Below are 7,420 nucleotides of genomic sequence, written 5' to 3'. Positions count from 1 at the left end.
AAAAAAAAAAGGAAACAAATGCAGCCATCACATCTAAGAATTGGTAAGCTGCAATATAATAAATGTTTGCTTTTGGGTTTAATACTGCTTTTAGACTTTGGGGGACAGCTGGTTAATATTGTTCCTCACTGCTATAGAGCGGTTATTATTTCTATCCTATAGTTTGCCGACACTTCCTTTCTGCTATCTCTCGTGTCACTAGTGTGACGCAAGGGATAGCGGAGGAAGTTTAAGCTGACAGCTCGGCAGACGTAGTTAAAGGCTTGGGTATAGCCCTATAAACAAACAAAAGCCATATTGCTGTGGGGTGAGATGTGAGCCATCCACTGGAACAGGTATGTTAGATTCTCATCTCTCAATACATTGCTTATTCCTAATAATGATACACAATCAAGATGTCTAAACTGCTACCAACGATTACTCTATATACACTGACATGCAAAGTATTGTGAAAGTCTGATGTTGTAAAGTGTTTAAAGGCTCTAAAAATGTACTTCCTCCATCTGACAATAATATGGTACTATTAAGATACGTAAGGTAGCATATATTTAGCAAATGTTAAATATTTGCACATTGATGCATGTATATTGCGACCCTTCTTTCTAAGTTTAGTTATATAGATTTATATCTATATGATCGTGAAAAAAATGTTGGCACTGCCCTGGCTCCTGTCACTAGAGTATGTGTGTTCCCCTTTGCACACATATGCTACTCTTCAAACATGCTGCAACTAAGAAAATTGAGTTAATAACTTCCTTGAACGTGTGGGCAAATGCGAGAGATTGCCAGCTAATATAGGCAGACAACTGCCAGCAATGATAGTTACATAGTTAGGTTGAAAAAAAGACATAAGTCCATCTAGTTCAACCAATGAAAAAATAAAAAATAAAGAAATCATAGAATCCCATATAAACAACCCTAAGAACCAGTTCACACGGGGCAACACGACTTCAACTTCAACTTGAGTATGAATAACAGCGCAACTTCAACATGACTTGGGGCGACTTACAACATGACATTAAGTCGCCCCCAGGCCGCGGCCAATCACAGAATAATCAGCTCTCGAGGGGGAAATCCAACGCCAAATTTTAAACAAAAAACCGGCATGGGTTCCCCTCCAAGAGCATACCAGGGCCTTAGGTCTGGTATGGATTTTAAGGGGAACCTCCTACGTCGAAACAACGGCGTGGGGGTCCCTCCAAAATCCATACCAGACCCTTATCCGAGCACGCAGCCCGGCTGGTCAGGAAAGGGGGTGGGGACGAGCGAGCGCCCCCCCCCCCCTGAACCGTACCAGGCCGCATGCCCTCAACATGGGGGGGTTCTTTTGGGAAGGGGATGCCCTGCGGCGCCCCACCCCAAAGCACCTTGTCCCCATGTTGATGAGGACAAGGGCCTCTTCCTAACAATCCTGGCCATTTGTTGTTGGGGTCTGCGGGAGGGGGGGGGGCTTATCGGAATCCGGGAGCCCCCTTTAATAAGGGGGCCCCCAGATCCTGACTCCCCACCCTATGTGAATGAGTATGGGGTACATCGTACCCCTACCCATTCACCTGGGGAAAAAAAGTGTCAATAAAAAAACACACTACAGGTTTTTAAAGTAATTTATTGGTCAGCTCTGGGGGTCTTCTTCCAACTTCGGGGGTCTCCTCTGACTTCTCTGCTCTCTTCAGCCTCTTCTCCCGTTGTCCGGCCTCTTCTCCTGCTCTCCGGTTCTCCTGCCAGCTCCTCTGCTATCTTCTTCCAACTCTTTTGCTAGCGGTGGCCAGGGCTTCTGCGTTGTCTTCTTCCCTCTTCTCTTCCTGCGATGTTGACACAACGCTCTCTCCCGCAGTAATGCTGTGTGAGCGGTGTGCAGCAACTTCTATAGGCATCGGTCGTGGTCATTGGGTGATGTCACATGGTGACCCCACCCCTTATGATGTCAATTCCCGGGGCATGCTGGGACTGTGACGTCATAAGGGGACCCGCAGACCCCGACAACCAACGGCCAGGGTTCTCAGGAAGAGGCCCCTGTCCTCATCAACATGGGGACAAGGTGCTTTGGGGCAGAGGGGCCGCAGGGGACGGCGTGGGGACCCCCACACCGTTTTTTCGGCATAGGGGGTTCCCCTTAAAATCCATACCTCTTATCAGTTTGGTTGCCCTTCTCTGCACTTTCTCCAGTTCCCCCATATCCTTCTTGAAAACTGATGCCCAAAACTGAACTGCATGTTCCAGATGAGGGCTTACTAATGTTTTGTACAGGGGCAAAATTATATCTCTCTCTTTGGAGTCCATACCTCTCTTAATACAAGAAAGGACTTTGCTTGCTTTGGAAACCGCAGCTTGGCATTGCATTCTATTATTTAAGATCTCCACTATGGATTCCCCCAGTTGTACTCCCCCTTAGCATGATAACACAATGCTAAGTCAAATTACCATATTGAGTATAATATCACAATCAAGGTTGACTTCATAATCCTTAGTATAACCCATCAGAATTAAAAATTATGGAAATCTGGTTGAAAACTGCGACTTCACAATAGTTTATATGGAGGAACCCTTGTGGGGTGTCATAGAAATGATGGTGACATTGCTATACTTAAACAGGGCATTCTAGTTAAACGGCTTTCACTGTGTATGGTTGGGGCAGTGCCTTTGGAGATGGTCCAGCCTAACATCCCCCAACACGGGGATGGGGGCCTTGGCCATTTCTGAAACAATGTTCCAGAGAGTACATTTCCTCCTGGCTCCTCCAAGGAGTGAGGAGGAAAACTCTGTCTGGAGCTGAGCCATCCCTTCTGTCAGTTTCCAGATGGCCACCCCCCCTATGGAACTGTATGTTCAGTTGCAGGTATTTCTATTGATTTCCTACCTGTGGCAACCAAAAGTGCATCCATGACCGTACGTCTCTGCCCCTGAAACATTATGACTGCTTCTGATGGTGGAACATAAAAATTGGGGTTGCTTCTACCTTTCTCTTACAAGAAACCCAAATACCCACCAAAAGAACAATGAGCCAAGGTATCGGGAACCAAAGGGGAGGGAGGGCAGAAAGTTTTCCCAACTCAGCTCCCTTCTAAATTAGGCTGTCTTGGAACCCCATTACTAACCTCTGCTCGCAGCTCCGTCCGTTCATACTTAGCCCACCAATCAAGTAAGTCTTTACAACTATATTTTATTTTAAACTCAGGAAAAACTACACCTAGACCCAAGCCCTCTTCAACCCCTGTCATGCAGGCCTTCAATCCATGTTTTTTCTTTTCTTTACTCCGGGCCTAACTTTTCTATTTTTCTTTTACTCCTGTTAGTAAAACTTGTGCCCAAGTGCAGCAAACTCCCACACCCAACATTTCACCATAATTTAGGTCCTCATCAGGGGACAGTGTTTGGTGAAGGATGTGCAGTGGACAGGGTTTGAGGCTGTATAAGAAAATAGCCAATTCGGAAGACTCAGGAGTTATAACAGCGAGAGATTTCACTGTCGGAATATCCAGGACATATGAAAAGGTAGACATTAGCTCAGCCCAACAGACTCGACCTGTAACTAAAATATAAATTTGTGTTGGACCACCCTTTAAGTATAAAAGCCTTAGCAGCTGATTGGAGTCATTGACATTTACAGCAAGCTAGGTCTGTGGGCTCTTAGCCACACATTTCTAGGCTCTAATTCATATAACAACCTAATATAGCCTGTAAGTTAGACCTCTGTCTCTTGTTTACCCACAGGCATGTTGGTTTATTAATGGAAAACATCAGCGCAATGATCTTCTGGGGTAATTAACACAGACTTGGCAGAGCCTTACCACTCACAAACACAGAAAGTATTTGATTGTTAGGGACAGCGAATATTGGATGGAATTGTTCGGCTCATTGTGGATAGTTGGGCTTGCAGGAAGCACAAGCTGTTATAACAAGGTGCTAAAAACCTAATGCATGGTTCAAAAACATTTTGCAATGTGCTTAATGAAAGATTGAATAGATTAAAATGGAATTATTTATTATGAATGCTGCATTCATAGGTGGTTATATATTATGCCACATTATTGGAATTTGGCACTTGTCAACTTGGATAAAGGAAACTGTCAGGTGACAGGTTCTCTTAAAATAACACTTCCCCATTGCTCTGTTGCTGTCCTGGGGAAATACTTACTGTTTCTGGCAATGGGGGAGCATTTGACCTCCTCCCTTATGTAGCACCACCCCCGAAGGAGCAGCTTGGTGATTTTTGGGTTCTCTGTTCTACGTCTAAACTCCAAGAATGGCCTCAGCCCCTCTGGCACACCTGGTTAATTATAAAATTTTCTGCAAACATTTAACGTTTAACAGTTTTTAAAATTACCATTTTTGGGGGAGTCTCCTTAGTCTGCCTGTAAAGTGGCGCATCTGTGCGATGTGTAGAACAGTGCCGCAGCAAAATGAAATTTCTAAAGGAAAAAATGTCATTTAAACTTGCTGGCTTTCGGCTATAATATAGATAAAAAAATTCATTCCATTCAGATTTTAAGGGGAATTCTATGCCAAAATTTTAAAAACTATTGGCATAGGGGTCCCCCCAAAATCCATACCAGACCCTTATCCAAGCATGCAGCCTGGGGGTCAGGATGGGGGGGACGAGAGAGCGCCCCCCCCAAACCATACCAGGTCACATGCCTTCAACATGGGGAGGATGCTTTGGGGTCCCCCCCAAAGCACCTTGTCCCCATATTGATGGGAACAAGAGCATCTTCCCGACAACTCTGGCCATTGGTTGTCAGGGTCTGCGGGTGAGGGGCTTATCAGAATCTGGAAGCCCCCTTTAACAAGGGGACCCCCAGATCCCGGCCCCTCCTTTGTGAATGTGTAATGGGTACATTGTATCCCTACCCATTCACCAAAAAAAGTGTCACAAAAGTAAAAACCACAATAGAAATTTTTTGACAAAAAAAAAGTGTCCCGTGATGTACATCCATCGTCACATAACAAGTGGCCCCGCCCTTGCCTATATAACAGCTGCACTCTGCCTTTGGCCAATCATGGCTCTCACAGCAGATCGTACTGTTATTGGCCAAAGCATGTAGGTCAGGTGCATGCTTTGGCCAATCAGCAGCTGTCAATGCACTGCAATCTCGCAGTGCATTATGGGGCGCTCCACAGAGCTCTAATTTGCCGTAAATGGCCCATAGGTTTGATTCTTCTGCGAACAAACATCCGTTGTTCGAGTCGAACTTACGTTCGATTCGAGCATCGGGACCATCCTTACTCTCTACCTACATGCTGGGAGAACCAAACTGTGTCAGTCAGGCCGCGTACACACGCGGGGACTGTTCGCCCAACTTTGTCCGTCAAACAGTTTCGGCAAACAGTCCGCTCAAAATTAGCATGGACGGACATGGCCACACACGACGAACGAACAGTTTGCTGAAACCGTGCGCGATGACGTGAACGGCACGTACGACGGGACGAAAAATACGACGTCCTATACACTGCATTATAACTTTCGGCGTGTAAATCCTTTCTGAGCATGCGCGGAACTTAGTTTGACGAACAAGCCTACACACGGGCGGACTGTTCGCTCAAACAAGGTTTCAGCGGACAGTTTTACGGAATTTCCGAAAAACCTTGTTCGTCAAACTGTCCGCTGAAACTGTCCGCTGAAAGCCCACACACGAGCGGACTGTCCGCCCAAACACTGTTCAGCGGACAAAGTTGGGCGAACAGTCCGCGCGTGTGTACGCGGCCTCAGTTTTTGATTTGGGACAGGTCTGTTTGTGAATGGCAGGTTTCCACACATCCAATTCGCATAGCACATCCAATTTGCATAGCAGGAGATTGTGACCGGCTCTCTATGGAGTCGGTTCACACATCTCCGCAGCGGCTCACGTGCGAATTGGTGAATGGAGATGCACCAGACTCCTGCTGTGAGCCACTGCGATCTCCAGTGTGAACCCAACCTGAAGGTGACGCTGCTGCAACACTAATGAATGCTATAAAGCATAAAGGAAGGTAGCTGCACTGACAATGACCCTGTTATTGAATCAGAAGTAAATAAATAGGTAAATGAATAAACAATTAAATGTGAAATACCACCAGCCAACGGTGTGCAAATAAATAAAAATTGTATCGTGAGTGATAATAAATGATAAAAAATTAATACAATAAATATATAATATACAAATCAAACATTAGTCCAAGTGATAAAATAAGTGGTTGTGATAAATTCGTGCAATCTTCCATCACCAATACGTGTTGACCACCATAAAGAATTCACGCTTACCAGAGGCAAGCATCAACCAGCTTGCAAACAAACAACCCGATAGGGTCCCAATGAAAGACCCCGTATGGTAATTCAAAAGGCAGCAGGCCAGGAACACAAAGCCCCCAATGGTCGACTGAAGAGACTCCCAGGCATGAGACAATTGTCACCCAGAAATAAAACAAAAGGGACTTCCCATAGTGTAAAACTGGTAGACTAATTTGATAAATATGGATAAAAGCACTTACAAACATAAGAAGAAAACAGCGTATATGCTGGCCGGCAAGCGAGCGTCCGTTCACTCAGTATTACAACGTGATTGCGTCAGCAAGTCTTAGCCACCCGACGCGCGTTTTGTCATGGGGTACCCCAGACGACATCATCCCAGCATATGTCTCCTATCTCCTCTTAGTTGAAGTGTTTGTTGGGCAGCTTGTAGGCAGGTACAGTCTACTTTCTCCGCGGTGGGGTGTGCTTCCGCCAGTGGCACTATTATTCAAGAGGAAGTTATCCCATTGGATGCTGCTGCCTCAGGTGACTCAAGCAACCATCATGGGTCAACCAGAGCCTTTTTAAGCATAAGCATGCATAGGATATAATGTCAAAAAAGTTTATTTGTACAAAAATTAGAACAAGTCAATAACATTGATCATATTACAAAGACAGGGTTACTATAACATTATGAATAATTCATCACCATACTGGACTTGCTGCGGTGATGAATTATTCATAATGTTATAGTAACTCTGTCTTTGTAATATGATCAATGTTATTGGCTTGTTTTAAATTTTGTACAAAAACCTTTTTTGACATTTTATCTCATAAGTACCAGTAAAGTCCTTCAAATAGTAGTTAGGGTTTTTGTATATGAAGTTATATTAGGATGTGGTACTGGACATATGTCCTTTCTTTTAGAGGAAATTGTTTCCATCTGTCCCTCCTTTGTCCTTCACATAAAAACACTATAATTCTAATAAAAGCTTAAAAACGCTAAAAAAACAGTATGCTTTGGTGGGAGTATAGTTTCGCAAAAAAAAAAAAAAAAAGAAGCAAAAAAAACGCTGAAAAAACACTACTGCAAAAAGACTGCAAAACTCTTCCTACAGTTACAGCTTTTTACAGTTAATGCCACTGGCGTTTTTATAACATCCATTGTACATGAAGCCTTGTAAACACCACACACCCCACTTTACATTGGATTAT

At 44.4% G+C, this 7,420-nt stretch overlaps 1 protein-coding gene across 1 annotated transcript in view; it reads left to right on the top strand.

The window, feature by feature from the left end:
* Positions 1 to 222: 222 nt before the first annotated feature.
* ITPKC (inositol-trisphosphate 3-kinase C) overlaps positions 223 to 7,420 on the top strand; it is a 146,966-nt gene continuing 139,768 nt past the window's right edge. The window contains exon 1 of the mRNA XM_077482199.1: positions 223 to 335. The gene's annotated coding sequence lies outside the window, so the exon portion shown is untranslated. The remainder of the gene's footprint in view (positions 336 to 7,420) is intronic.

This window comes from Lithobates pipiens, unplaced genomic scaffold (genome assembly GCF_037356315.1).
Source record: "Lithobates pipiens isolate NorthernLeopardFrog02 unplaced genomic scaffold, aLitPip1_a1.2 Scaffold_1, whole genome shotgun sequence".
Classification (NCBI taxonomy): domain Eukaryota; kingdom Metazoa; phylum Chordata; class Amphibia; order Anura; family Ranidae; genus Lithobates; species Lithobates pipiens.
This window is presented reverse-complemented; position numbering and strand designations above follow the sequence as displayed.